We start from the raw sequence: 15,166 nt of genomic DNA on the forward strand, positions 1-15,166 counted from the left end.
AATATTTCACAATATTACTGTTTTTAATGCAGTTTTGATTACATAAATGCAGCCTTGGGGAGCATAAGAGACTTCTAAGAGCATAAAAATTCATACAGACCCCAAGCTTTTGAGAGGTAGTGTGTATTTAAAATATATTTTATAAAAAATAATGCAATTTCATGCCCGGTAACCCTGGTAAATTTTGTTAATTTACTTATACTATTGGCTGGTTTGGCAAAAAGTTATTTTTGCACCCTGTGCATATAGATACATAGCACAGCTTTCAGATACCTCCACCAGCAGCGAGAGAGTCAAGGAGAGCAGAGTACAGATGTCAGAGGTCAAAGGTCAGCAAAAAAAAAAAGGTCACAGGAGCACTTAGAGCTCTGAGAGCTGTTTGAGGTCAAACAAAGTCTTTCGGTTAAAGTTTCCAAAGAGTGAAAATCCAGTGAGGATTTAATGGTGTTGGTTGCAAAAGCAAAAAAAAACCCATAATCCAGATTTCAGGTGTGTTTTTAACAGGCTTCCGTAATTACACAGGCTACAAATACCTGTAGGGACCTGCATGTTGAATATATGGGCCATGTGTTTGGGGTGGGTGTATTTGCACTTGTATATCCAGGGAAAATGTGTTTTTAAGCATGGGAATAAAATGGCACATCTGTCTGTGTCAGCACCTGGATATCTCTGTCCCCCCTCTCCTACTGTTTTGTATGTTCCTTGTTGTTTGTTTAGGGTAGACTGGTGGGAATCTTTGACTGAGCTGGTCTCTCATTAGCACACAGTGAGAAAACGAGTCTTCGGAGGAAGATCATTGTGTCTAACAGCAGGTGTGTGTTTGTGCGTTTCACACAAAGTCTGACAATTCATGTACTGTCAGTGAAGGCAGGGAGCCTATTTACCACTGATTCATGCTGTTCTGTCTTTTTCTCACCGACAGGGTCATATATATGCAAGTAAACGACCATGTTCACTGTTTTCTGATTAAGAACTATATTCTGGTGTAGACTTTATTATATGCTTGAAATACTCCTGTATAAACTGCCATTAAAATGTTTAAGGTCTGTAAGATTTTTTTAATACAGGCATACGTCAGCTGTCGTATTCAGATTTCTAAAAAACAGAATATTAGGGCAATCAGGTTATGACATGTTCACATGTTTACATGACACATGCATAATCAGAATACGACCAATACTCACTCTAAAAAATGCTGGGTTAAATATGGACAAAATCTGTGTTTGGGTTGTTTTGACCCAGGGGTTGGGTTAAATGTTGGCTTAAAATGAACCCAAAATAGGTTGGAAATTAAAAATCAGACTCATAATTAGTAGAGGCAACAGTAATAATCAAAAGATGAACATTTATTAATAAGCAATTTAACAAATGTTATTGTTTAATTATTATTCATTAAACTTATTAATAAATGTTCATTTCCAACCTATTTTGGGTTCATTTTAAGCAAGCAAGATAGTAATTTTTAAACAATAGTTAAGTTAAATAAAACTACCCAGCAGGTTGTGTTAAACATTTAACCCACCTGCTGGGTCAAAACAACCCAGTCACTGGGTTTGTCCATTTTTAAACCCAGCATTTTTTAGAGTGTGGACAGTAGAGTCATTAGTTTGCACAATGTGTCATTTCTGTGCCGCTACTGATGACAAATGGAATCGTGACTTTTAATCCCACAGTCTTCCATTGTTCAGACAAACACAGCCTTAAAATGGCATTGGTTGAACTGATGTTGCTGTATCGGGTTGGTCTGGATGCTCAAGCAAACAGATCAATGTTTTGATAGCACCGCAGTGTTTGCAGTTTAAGGGAAATCAGCCTTTTAATGGCTTCCTTATAGTTGCAAACTATTTTGACATCAAAAAATTACACACTTCACCTTTCAATTAGGATAGTCCTGTAAGCCCCCTCACCCTCCCCTTTCCCATGGACTCCACGGCAGCCTCAGGTGTAGCCTTAACGTTTTGTTTATGTTGTCATGATAGTCCTTTTGTCAGAAGTGTCTTTGTTGAACTTGGTGGTCTTTGTCAAGGGCGTAGAGTGCATGCTGTCGTCGGTTTCACGTGGACGTGTGAAAATAGGTCCCGTCAATGAAGGAAGTTTTTTCCCACCATTGTTACCCTAGACTCACAGGAAAGCCGGTCGCTGTTAGGAAGCGCTAACTGTTGCTCACTTACCATTGAGCTTGACCATGGATCTGAATTATGATAACAGTAGTCATAAATAATCAAATGCACCTGTCTATAAACACCAGCCTTTATATGATTCATAAAGCTTTTTGTATTGACCTGGAAAAAAGGAAGAGTAAGAAAGGTGGTTTATTGATTTATTTTGTTTTGTTTTTTAATTATAGCAGGTGGGGGGGGACTGTAAAAAATTAAATAAATAAATATAATAAAATAAAAGTAAATACAATTAGATTAAAATAAATGAATGAATAAAAGCGTGATTAAAAAATAGTTAGTTGTTTATATCAAATTAAATAAATTAGATTAAAATAAATACATAAAAATTGAATTAATATAAATAAATAAAACTTTGATTAAAATTAAATAAACAAATAAATAATACATTTAACGGTACATTACTAAAGTTAGTAGAAAAATATATAACAATAATTTTTATTCTTCACTGTAAATTGGGAGTTTATAAAAGATAGATGCCTTTTAAATTTTTGGATGGGGTGATGATCATATTCATGACATTTAAAAGATTGAAAACCCCTGTATTAGAGAACATAAAGAAATACAGATTGATAATATATTATATTATATGCCAGGGAGCAAGAAAATAATATACCTTATGAAAAGATTTACAGTTTTCACAGCTTTCTTAATAGAATAATCATGATACATGGAGAGCTTTAAAGTCACCGTGAAATCAAAATTGAAGTTTTTTGTCTTTTAGTATCTATATCTATAAACTATACAGTGTGCTCCAATACAATGACAAAATTCATATTTAGAAGATATAAGCATTCAAAACTTACTGTCTCTCACTTTTGCCAATATGGATCAACGGTTTTGATGACATCACTCTGCACTTCAGCTTCTCACCAGATCTTCTGTCCAATCAAATGCTCTCTAGAATCTAAAGCGTCCCGCCCCCTACATTGTAAATAGACGCTGAAGCTGCAGCTGAAATCGGTCACTTGTTCACACATTTACTAGTTTCTACATGGTGAATGGCACTATATAGGGGTAGGGAACGATTCAGACAGTGTAAATATGCTTTCCATTGAGGCGAATGAAGTCTGGTTTCATGTTAGTGTCACGTGAACCGCCGAAACTCTGGTCCAGAGACACAATAACACAGAGCGGATCATATACGCGAGTCGGCGCCGACCACAAAACATATCAGACACATTTGAATTCTGCACAGAATGCTGTATTTTAAAGTGAAATGGAGGAGATTAGGATTAGAATTGGTTAGATTAAGAGGAAACTGAGGCTTTACCAAGCTCAACAGCTCTGTGATATAAACAAAACGGTATTGGCTAGTTTAAAAAAGGGGAGGAGCTTTTCGATGTGTCCCGCCCTGTATTCCTGTTTCAGTAGAAATTACGCCAACACATTGAATAATGCTATGCATTCCAAGGCACTTCAGTGGGCCTTTAAGTGTTCAAGAAAAAGCTTTAGAAAGTCTTACTCTCATAAATGTACACTTATTACTGCACATGAGCATTGGCTGGTCCAGCCTGAAAAATTTAGGTTTTTTTTTGTCATGAGCATTTAGAAACAAAATTTATGAGAGAATTGTTGTCAGATTTCATTAGTGATTTCAAATATGGAATTTAATCGCAAGCATGGTGAACAGCTTTGGAGAATTTGGTGTTTCCCCATTCAAAGAGATAGGAGCTGTACTTGCATGCCTGAAATGCCCGAGAGGCCTTTCAAAGATGGCTGCCGAGTGAAATGACTTAACCAAGAATAACTTTTTCATATTTCAAAGAGAAATCAGGAATTATACCACAAAAATTTTTTTAGTTCAATAATGTTTCTCCAGAGATTCTTAGTATACTCACAATGTGGGTTTTTTAAATTAAAGAAGTTCATTCCTATCACTCTAAAAAAAAAAGTGCTATATAGCACTAAAAGTGGTTCTTGGCTCATAATCATAGGGGAACCACTTTTCGTCCTATGTAGCACCATATCTTTAAAGGTGCTCTACAGATGGTGCTATGTAGAACCCATAAGAGGTGCCATCACATTTTATTTCTTCAACAAAAATGGTGCTAAACAGCACCAACAGTGGTTCTTTGGTTCGTAAAGCACCTTTAAAGGGGCTTAACAGGTTCTTTTTACAGCAGTGGTGCTATATAGTACCTCAGTCATCCCGAAGAACCGCTGAAGAACCGCTGAAGAACCACTGAAGCACCAAGATTTGGTGCAATAGAGCACTTAAAGTGGTTCCCCTATGATTAGGAGCCAAAGAACCATTTTAAGTAGTATAGCACCATTTTTTTAGAGTGTGGTACTGCATCACAACACCTCTGAAAGTCATTCTAAAGAAAAGCACACCTCACCAAATGTGTTAGAAACTGTACACACATTCAGACGAGCGCACAACCTCGACTCTCAGCTGTCTATCAGGATGTTGTTGGACTTTTGAGGACATCCTCCACACAGCTGAGATCGTGAGAAAATGAGCAAACGAATGAGTGAATGGATCCTTTGGTTGGTCAGTGGCCGAATGCAGCTTCGCAGAGAGGGAGATGAGAGGATTTGACCTGGAAGGAAGCTATTATACGGCAGAATCATATTGTGACGGGCCTATTGTTGTATTTTTAGTATCCTGCAAACAAGTAGCCTGTGCGTGAGTTATTGTGTGTTTGGGTTCCAGAGACGAGCTGTTTCGCGCAGATGTGAGCTTGCATGTGTGGTTGTTTGTTTGTGTGCGTCAGTGTGTGTTTTGAGCGTGTTTTCTGTCACTGTATCACAACAACATATGTGTTGTCTGCTAGACGTTTTTAACGTTCCTGAAGTGAAGCGGAAAAAGGTTGTTCCTGTTGTGTTACAGACAGCAGTACAGTAAATATTCTATAAATAGAGGCCGGCGTTTGTATGGATATGAAATCATGGCTGATACGTGTACTCTTGCATGTCTTTGTTATGTTAATAGATATTTTTGCTCATAATCATTTGAGATGATGGTAGTTTGTAGTCTAGAGCTTTAGTCTAATTCCTGACACATGGCAAAAACAGTTTTACCTGCACTCTATGCTGGGTTAAAAACAACCCAAGTTGGGTTGAAAATGGACAGACCCAGCGATTGGGTTGTTTTGAACCAGCATTTGGGTTAAATGTTTGCCAAACATGCTGGGTAGTTTTATTTAACCCAACTAGTGTTTAAAAATGACTGTATGTCTGGCTTAAAATAAACCCAAAATAGGTGGGAAATTAAAAATCAGACACATAATTACTAGAGGCAACAATAATAATCAACAAAAGGTGAACATTTATTAATAAGCAATTTAATAAATGTTTTTTGTTTAATTATTATTCATCAAATGTATTAATGAATGTTAATTTCCAACATACTTTGGGTTCATTTTAAGCAAGCAATACAGTATGAGTTGAGTTAAATAAAACTGCCCAGGATGTTGGTCAAACGTTTAACCCAACCGCTGGGTTTGTCCATTTTCAACCCAGCTTGGGTTGTTTTTAACCCAGCACAGAGTGTGCCTTTAGTTTTGAAATAGCAACATTTCTACTTTAAAAAAAAAAAAAAAAAAATTAAAGATTAATTTTATCTTATTTGTTTAATGTTATTTAATATTACTGCTGTCCTGATATTTCAAATATACCTTAAATATTAGATAAACTCCCTTCTTCTGGTCAACACTGAGATATTTATTGAAACATTTTTGAAATGTCTTCGTCCTGAAGGTCCTCATGGCATATCTTTTAGCAACATCACACACACATATTTTAAAAATAAATTTTAGTAATTGTTTTAATATTTTTTGTTAACCGTGCATGTCAACTCTATCACATAAACTACAAATAAATTGTTTGGGATTTTTGGATATTCTTTTTCTCATTTTATGTGAGTCCTAGTTTCTACCAACAACAGTGAAACAAAATGATTAAACAATAATTTAATATATGTTTGATGGCAAAATATGGTTATTTTGTCAACACCGTCAGCTGTCAACAGTGTAAGATTGCCTGTCTGTGTAGACAGTCAGTTTGAGTCCTGCATTTCACAGGTCATTCATGTATTGAGGTGAAGCCTAATAAATGGCATATCTGACATGAAAGTACACTTTTTCTTTTTTCTTTTTTTTATCAACGTAAGAATCCAACTAACAAAAATATGTTTATGCTCCCATTTAGTTGTGAAAGCATAATTGCTGAATGTTCAAAATGTAAGTTTTGCCTCTTTGTCGCCATCTCTGTTTGAAACCTAAAATTGCAGTTATTTGTGGAATTATCATCTTTTCGTGGGTTGTGCATCGGCACGGCTCCTGAATCTATGAATCTAATGTTTGCTGTCAATCACCACACCGGTGTGGATACTGTACTTCATAATTACAGATTTTACATCTTGGAAGTATGACCAAAATAAGAATTTTCATCTGAAAATGTCATCTGAACAAGTAAATAACATGTCTGCTACTTTTGTTCTGACCAACTGAGAAAAAAAGCATTACAATAAATAGTGCTGCCAATGGTGATTAAATCTAACGATCGCTTAGCTCAGATCACGTGCAAATTATTATTATTGTCATACTTTGTTCTCAAATTGTTAATGTTAACAACATCAGCATGACTATGCGTGACTATGTGTATTTCGTGTGTATTAGCATTACCTGTAGATTTCAATTTCTGTAGCCACAAGTCTTTTGCTTTTGACTACAGGTGGATCTCCAGTTGTCACTGATGATTGCCATTTGGACCTTTGTGGATTACAATCTGCCATCAAAATTATGTTTAATTATTCCAGCTGCTGTGAGAAAAGGCTACAAATGATTTGCCATCCTCACATAATATAGCCTACTAGCTGCGACTCGTTCTTCATATAAACAGACGTGGCATAATGACGCAAAGATGAACAGTAAGGAAGGTAAGGAAATAGTTTTGAACACTGGCTGGTTATGTACTTGCTCAAAACTTGATTTTGGATCATTTTTAACCACAAAAAGTTACAGACTGCAGCTTTAAGGGATCGTTCCATTTTATAACTTTGCAAACATTATGGGAACGTTACTTTTGAATGTTCTATGAACGTTCTGAAACAAGTAGTAACATTTTAAAAATGTTAGATGAACATAAAATGTTTCAAAGAAATTCCATAATTCCATCGTTTTTGTGCTTAGATTTTGAGAATATTATTAAAGACCAGATAATTCTGAATGAACGTTCTATTAACGTTACTGGAAGAACGTTTACTCATAACTTTGAGAGAACCTTGCCAGAATCTTAGCCAAAGTTCTGAGAACGTTCCATCTTTGCTTGGAAGCAGGAGCCACAAAAGACAAGCAAAACAGATTAATCTAAATGGGTGCATAAACCTTTATTTTTGCCTGTTTTGTCCCATTAGTGTATAGTAAATGTTTTTATTGAGTATATGGGGTGCATGTGCCTGGTGTCCGTGTGACCTTTTAAATGTCTTCAGTCATCATTGCTCAGTTTTTTCAAGCTTAAAGTGATGGCAGACAAAAGAGAATATTGCAAATCATTTGGGACTTGATGACTTTATGACCCTGTACGTGTCTCCTCAGGTGAGAAAAGGAAAAAAAAATACATCAAAGAACAGCCGCCTACATGCACTTTTAACAAGCAGGATTCCAGAAACAAAAGCAGTAAACAGTGTCCTGACAGGTCTGTCCCAGTCAATACAGGTTTGCTGGAATGTACTTAAGAATTTGACTGTTATGATGACTTGTGTTGTGTGTGTGTGTGTGTGTGTGTGCATCATCATAGTACAGACTTCTTTTCACTATCAATGGAGCTGATAGAAGGAGCAGTCAGACTGACGGACGACGACAGAAGGAAATACGTCGAGGAACACATACCAGCACGTAACATATCTGCAATCTCTTTGTACAGTCATGTTCCATAAACAACATTATCATCTCACTCTCACACCATCGGCCTGATGTCTGCACTTGATTCATTGAATGTCATTTATTGATCTTTATATGATATGGTACAGTACACAATGTTAGATTACATTACACTTGACTCATCATTGGGCATGATCATGATATACATAATGAGAGGTTGTACAATACTCAATCAATTGCCTAATTGCATGATAGGCCTGAGACAATTAACGAAACTGCCTTATGATACCGAGATAAATGCTTTGGATCAAAATAAGGAAATTAGAAAACCTGTTCAACAACTCCATATCTCTACAGTTAGAAGGACATCTTGAATTGGAAATACTTTGCACTCCATCTGTATTTACCTTGCGCACAGCTCCATAATGACATCTATGCTAAACACACTAACCATCATGGTTATTTTAGATTTATTGTGGTTATTTTAATTCCTATAGGCCTATTTATTTGAAAAAATGTTAACACTTCTTGAGTGTTAAAAATTACGTTACATACATGTTTGTGTTAAAACTGATATAAATAACTTTCATGCTATAAATATTGAAATGATTTAAGTTTATTTCAATCCTTCTTTAGATTATCAAAGTGTTAAACATGCAATATTTCACATTTGTGTTGGCATTTATACGACATTTACATATCATCTCATAGGACAAGAACAGTGTTTTTTTGTTTTTGTTTTTTTGCCATTTTCTTTGCTAAAGTGAGTGTATATGGTATTTACAGCTTGGATGCATCAGTGGTGATTAACCAAATCTTTTCTTCTTTTCTTTTCTCTCTATGGGCCTCATTTTGAAACTTTCATAAATATATGAGTAAATTTAATTTATGCATAAAATGGACCTTCCTGAAAACTCACTTCTGGATTCACAAACACTTCGTAAACTTCATATTTGATAGCTAAAGGGTTAGTTTACCCAAAAAATTATGTCATAAATATGTTTTTTGGTAGCTTTCTGGGCTCTGGAAATGGAGCCATTGGATTTTATCAAAAATATCTTAATTTGTGTTCTGAAGATGAACAAAGGTCTTACAGGTGTGGAACAACATGAGGGTGAGTAATTAATGACAGAATTTTCATTTTTGGGTGAACTGACCCTTTAAACGTGTGTGTTCATGAATTACGACCATTTCCAGAAACTTTGGGACATTTTGTAAAATGCAATAAAATCAAGAATCGGTGATTTGTTAATTCTCTTGATTTAACTGACAAAAGTACAAAGAAAAGATTTCCAACTGATTTCACTGACCAACTTTGGGACCATTTTTTTAAATAAAAACAGAAAACTTTTTATGCGTTTTGGCCGTTCATTTACACAACAATGGTGTTCGGGGGGCCTAAAAAACAAAAACGGGTTTCAAAGTGCAAGTTTTTGAAATTAATACTTTATCTTTTCAATGTAAAAGACGCAAAAATGCAAATTTGTGAAAACGGAGATATCATGCGCATGTGTATTACGTGTTCAGTCTATACGCACGTAGGTTGTCTTTACAAAATGACATCGCCATCTACTGGCATGGCAGCATAACACAGATCTGTTGGCATTTTGACAAGGTTGTCATCTGTGCGCAAAAAACACAAAGGAATTTTTTTTCCATTTTTAGTACATTGTTGTCATGTAAACGTACCCTAAAACAAAACAAAATGTATTACTTGAAATAAATTAAACATTAACTGAAATAAAATAAAATAAAAAAATTATTAAAAAAAACCTACTTAAACTTATTTTTATTTTTATTTGTTTATCAGTGAAATTTATTTTCACATTTAACTATCTGGTTAATTAATTGTGCTACTATATTATTATGGTAAATTGTCTTCAAATGCAGTGCAGTTGCAGTTAATGCATTTCAGTTAATGTTTTGCCTAAAATAACAACAATTTTAGATGTTTTATGTTTTGGATGTGCCATTTACATGTGCTTAGGAGCAGGTGTTTTTTTTTTTTTTTACAACAACTAACATTCTGAAAATATGAACACTTTATATGAGGCTTTACACAAAAATGAATTCTGCTTGTGTTGACTCTGCTTGTCATGCATGAGCCCAAATAACAACCAATGGAATATATAAAGTTTCTTCTTAGGATCTCTGGAGTTTATGGAGAATTTATTTTTGCAAGTAAAGAATGAATATGTTATAATTAATAATTAAATTGATCGAATGCATGTAGTGCATTGTTGGACAAGCCACTCCAGCTTCTCTTGTTTTTGGTCAGTCTGCGTGCTTGTAAACCTGTAAACACAATGACTTGCTGATATCCCTTTCAGTAGAATGGGCCTTTGTTTGAGGGACACAAACCGAACCCTAAACACAGGAATCACAAAACAATAAGCATCCTCCAACTGTAACCTCCTCCTCCCTCCTTGTCGTGCCACCTTTCCATTTAGACAGCTGGGTTTGGGGGCTGAGGAGGAGGGGGAAGCCTCCATCTTTCAACCCTCTCCTCCGTTTACTATGCCACTATCCTTCCTTCTTCTCTTTCTTCCTAAGCCCTCTCTTCCTCGTCCTACACTTGCGGCTCAGCTGAGGCCGGACCGAAACAGGAAATCGCGGAAAAACAAGGCGCAAAAATTCTCTGAGTAAACTTCCAGGTTCTATTTCTCCCTCTTCCTGATGGGAAGTCTTTTCTGAAGCAGTGGGAAAATAGTTTTCAGACCTCCACTCAAAATCTCAATGCCCCGATTCGTCTGAAGCTTTGCCCGCAAAACCATTGTGTTACACTGACGAAAGGGGAAATTGGGGGTTGCTCATATAAACATGATTTTGCTTTTGATTCAAGCTTCTCTGTCGTTGTTTATGAGAGAGAGCTGCTGAGATGATTTATGCCTCTCAGAAGCAGTGTGAGAAGTTCAAGTGACCGCGTGGGTTTGTCTTTCATTCTGTTGACATGTGCGCGCTCTTATAGCCTTTATCTTTGCCTCCAAGGGAAGGTCAGATTATAAGCATGAATTGGATTTGTGTGAGTTCCCCACATCAGACCAATTAGACACAGTGTCTGGGATAAATGCACCAATGGGGAGCACTAAAGGCACAAGGTTAATGACCATCATGTGAATGCTCACCAAGAGAAGCTTTCGCTTTGTCTGATTTCACTATTTAAATTTCATACATTTTATACATGCTTTGATGTGGAAACTTTACAACATGTTTAGATACGGTCCAGTGAACTTTGAACCCTGTGATGAGCTAAAATGTTTTGCACTTCATGGTTTGTCTTGCCCGGTTCGTGTTTCAAACATACAAATTGACAATTAGCTGTTTGAGATTTATAAACGGGTGATTCTTTCAACTTCGGCACTGTTATGTCCCAGGGGATTTTTTTTTAAAAGCAGATTTCAACTCTTAACTCTTTCTATTCCCTCATCATTTTATTTTTGCTAGTTTTCAAATGGCCTTTATTTATGGATTGTATTATTTTATGCTTTTCCTAGACCCCGACTTTTAGGGGCCATTTGCACGACACGTTTTTAACAAAAAAAAAAGGAATTTTTATGCATTTTAGCCTTTCATTTACACAACAATGGTGTTTTGGGGGCCAGAAAATGCAAACTTTTGAAAACGATACCATTATCATGCGCATACGCATTACATGTTCAGTCTGTAGGCACGAAGTGTTTTTTACAAAGTGACATGGCCATCTACTGGCCTGGCATGAATAATACAGAGTTTTTGTTCATTTTTTTAGATCCGTGTGAACGGGATTGTTCTGACAACATTGTCGTTTATCTGCAAAAAAACGCAAAGGAAAAACTTTTCCGAATTTAATACATTGTTGTTCTGTAAATGCACCCTTAAGATAAATAAGTCTAAGGTGTCCCCTGAATGTGTCTGTGAAGTTTCAGCTCAAAATACCCCATAGATTTTTTTTAATTCATTTTTTTAACTGCCTATTTTGGGGCATCATTAAATATGCGCCGATTCAGGCTGCGGCCCCTTTAAATGCTCACGCTCCCCGCCCCCGAGCTCGCGACTGCCTTAAACAGCATAAACAAAGTTCACACAGCTAATATAACCCTCAAATGGATTTTTACAAAGTGTTCGTCATGCAGCATGTCTAATCGCGTAAGTATGGTATTTATTTGGATGTTTATATTTGATTCTGAATGAGTTTGATAGTGCTCTGTGGCTAAAGCTAACATTACACACTGTTGGAGAGATTTATAAAGAATGAAGTTGTGTTTATGAATTATACAGACTGCAAGTGTTTAAAAAATGAAAATAACGACAGTCTTGTTTCCGTGAATACAGTAAGAAATGATGGTTATTCACTCTTGTTATTCAACTATGCCAAGATAAATTCAATTTTCAATTCTAGGGCACCTTTAATCTTAAAATACAAAAGCTAAAAATTATGAATTATTAAGTGAAATAAAACTGTCCCACATTGGTGCCATCGTTTCCACCCCATTGCTAAGTTTTGCCCCTAATAAGTTGTTTTTCTAAAATCAGCATGCTTAACCAAGGAGACAACAGTGTCAATGCATGCTTGAGATGAGATGTGTGAAGAAAACAAAGAAAAATCATGGTAAACATCCCTTGTGAGCAGAATATTTTTATTAGATTCTAGCTGTAATTTGTTCAAATTATACAAAAAGTGTGAAAATATTATTTAATTGTATATATTTCTATGTGAAATTAACCTTAACAAGAAAAATGCCCAAAAAAGTTAAAAATGTAATTTGCAGTTAAACACAATACAAAACTCTGTGGTAGGAATTTTTATTACTTTCAGAGAATATGACTCTAAATTCCTCTGAACTGAAAATTATTAATAGAACAATAAAATAAAATTCACTGTAAATCCACATAAGTTGGGCTAACTCAAAAATTTAATCAGTTACATCAAATTTTTGGAGTTATGATGTTCCCAATTTTAAGTAAGCAGAACTATCAAGTTTTGAGTTTGTAGTCCTCATGCATGTTAATTTCTCCTAACTTGAAGTACTGAGTTAGCTAACTCATACATTTTGATAGCAATTAACATAAAATATAAAGTTAATTAACTTTTTTATTTTGAGGACATGGTCTGCAACAATGCTTAGGTAGGTGGTACGTGTCAAAGTAGCATCCAAATGGATGGCAGGACCCAAGGTTTCCCAGCAGAACATTGCCCAAAGCATCACACTGCCTCCGCCGGCGTGCCTTCTTCCCATAGTGCATCCTGGTGCCACCTTCTTCCATTGCTCCGTGGTCCAGTTCTGATGCTCTCGTGTCCACTGTTGGCACTTTCAGCGGTGGACAGGGGTCAGCATGGGCACCCTGACTGGTCTGCAGCTATGCAGCTCCATACGCAACAAACTGATGCACTGTGTATTCTGACACCTTTCTATCAGAACCAGCATTAACTTTTTGAGCAATTTGAGCTACAGCAGCTCGTCTGTAGGATCGGACCACACAGGCCAGCCTTCGCTCCCCACGTGCATCAATGAGCCTCGGCCGCCCATGACCCTGTCGCCGGTTCACCACTGTTCCTTCCTTGGACCACTTTTGATAGATACTGACCACTGCAGAGCGGGAACACCCCACAAGAGCTGCAGTTTTGGAGATGCTCTGACCCAGTCGTCTAGCCATCACAATCAAATCCTTATGCTTGCCCATTTTTCCTGCTTCTAAAGCCTGGAACACACCAAGCTGGGCGACTAAGTTTTCTCAGTGTGTTATTTTTCATTCGTTGGAGCTATATATCTATATATATATATATATATATATATATATATATATATCTATATATATATATATATATATATATATATATTATTTTTTTTTTTTTTTTTTTTTTCTTCTAAAGGTCCACAGGGCCAAAACTGCCTATTGTTGAAGACCCAAACGTTCAGTTTGGGGGATTGTCATTATTTATCATCTGAACATGTTACTGATTGTGTGGTCATGCTCGTCACACAACGCCTGAGAAAACATGCTGTGGCCCTAAATTATGTGAGATAAGCATAAGGGTTAGCATGTATAGTTTATAGTGGATGATCTCATACTCTCGAGTCATAGTTTTATTGCCAGTTCTCTCTTACGTGGTAAGACTGACAATAAATTATCCTTTACCTTGACTTCACAGACCCAGTGCATGTGAACTGTTGTTTCTTTTACTGCAGAAGAGGTTAAATTTAATGTTATGAGCCAAAAGTGAGATGTGTGTAGGCCAAATGAGGAAGTGTGTGTGTATTGTGGGTATTCCCACAAGGGATGACTATAGAAGGACTGCAGGTTTGTACCAACAGGTGCCCAAGCACCTGCCCGTCTGTCAGTACAGTGTGTGTGTGCACGTGTTTGTCTATGTGTGTTCACGTGTGCGCTAAGTGAATGCCGACCCGCTCGCTTTGATATAAGCTCCTCTTTCCGCTAATCACTTGACAAAATCCTCTTTAGAAACATATCATATTTCTTAGAGGAAAGAAGGGTGAAAATTTAGATTAAATGTCATTAGAATTACAAAATCACTTCTAATGAATTAATTAGAGGTGCTGTATTGTAAATAAACAGGATAAACGGAAGTCACCATTATAGGTTGAGCTTGTCACATATGATGAAATAAGTCACAGGTCTTAAACTTGAACATACACAAACACACATGCACATCCACATATACCACATCTAATCCCATCATTCATCTACAGCCTTTAAAAGGGGCAGCTGCCCTCCCTCAAAACACACTTCCCCCAAGATCATATTTCCAACCATAGCCCCGGGTGAGAGTCGAGGGGCTCGTGTTCGGTGAGGAATAAAGGTTTAGCGCATGAAGACAAAATAGAATTCAGTCCTGGCATAAATGCTAAAGATGCTTTTAAAGAACAAAGCCAAATTTCGGGTTTTTCATCTTCGACAAAAACACATGCTAATCAAACCTAATCATCAGCATTCCTGTGCAAAGAAACGGAAATTAGTTGCTAACTGATCTCACGCCAACACAAATGAGGAGGGTGTGACTGCTTTTTTGGAAGATAACGCCGTTCCTCTAACTGAAACAGTCAATATGTGGATGTTTTTTTTGCAATGTTTTGCATTAGACAGTGACAGCTATGTTTTTATTAATATTATATGACTGACTCACTCCTATAGTGCAAATGTCATAATCAGTCATCACCAAAC

The 15,166-nt window shown here is 36.4% G+C and overlaps 1 long non-coding RNA gene across 1 annotated transcript; it reads left to right on the forward strand.

Moving 5' to 3' along the window:
* The first annotated feature begins 6,860 nt into the window (after positions 1 to 6,860).
* LOC125273301 lies at positions 6,861 to 9,340 on the forward strand. Its single transcript, XR_007186046.1, has 3 exons — positions 6,861 to 7,062; positions 7,721 to 7,820; positions 7,923 to 9,340. It is a non-coding gene; the product is annotated as an uncharacterized LOC125273301 (long non-coding RNA).
* The last annotated feature ends 5,826 nt before the right edge of the window (positions 9,341 to 15,166 follow it).

This window comes from Megalobrama amblycephala, linkage group LG8 (assembly GCF_018812025.1).
Source record: "Megalobrama amblycephala isolate DHTTF-2021 linkage group LG8, ASM1881202v1, whole genome shotgun sequence".
NCBI lineage: Eukaryota > Metazoa > Chordata > Actinopteri > Cypriniformes > Xenocyprididae > Megalobrama > Megalobrama amblycephala.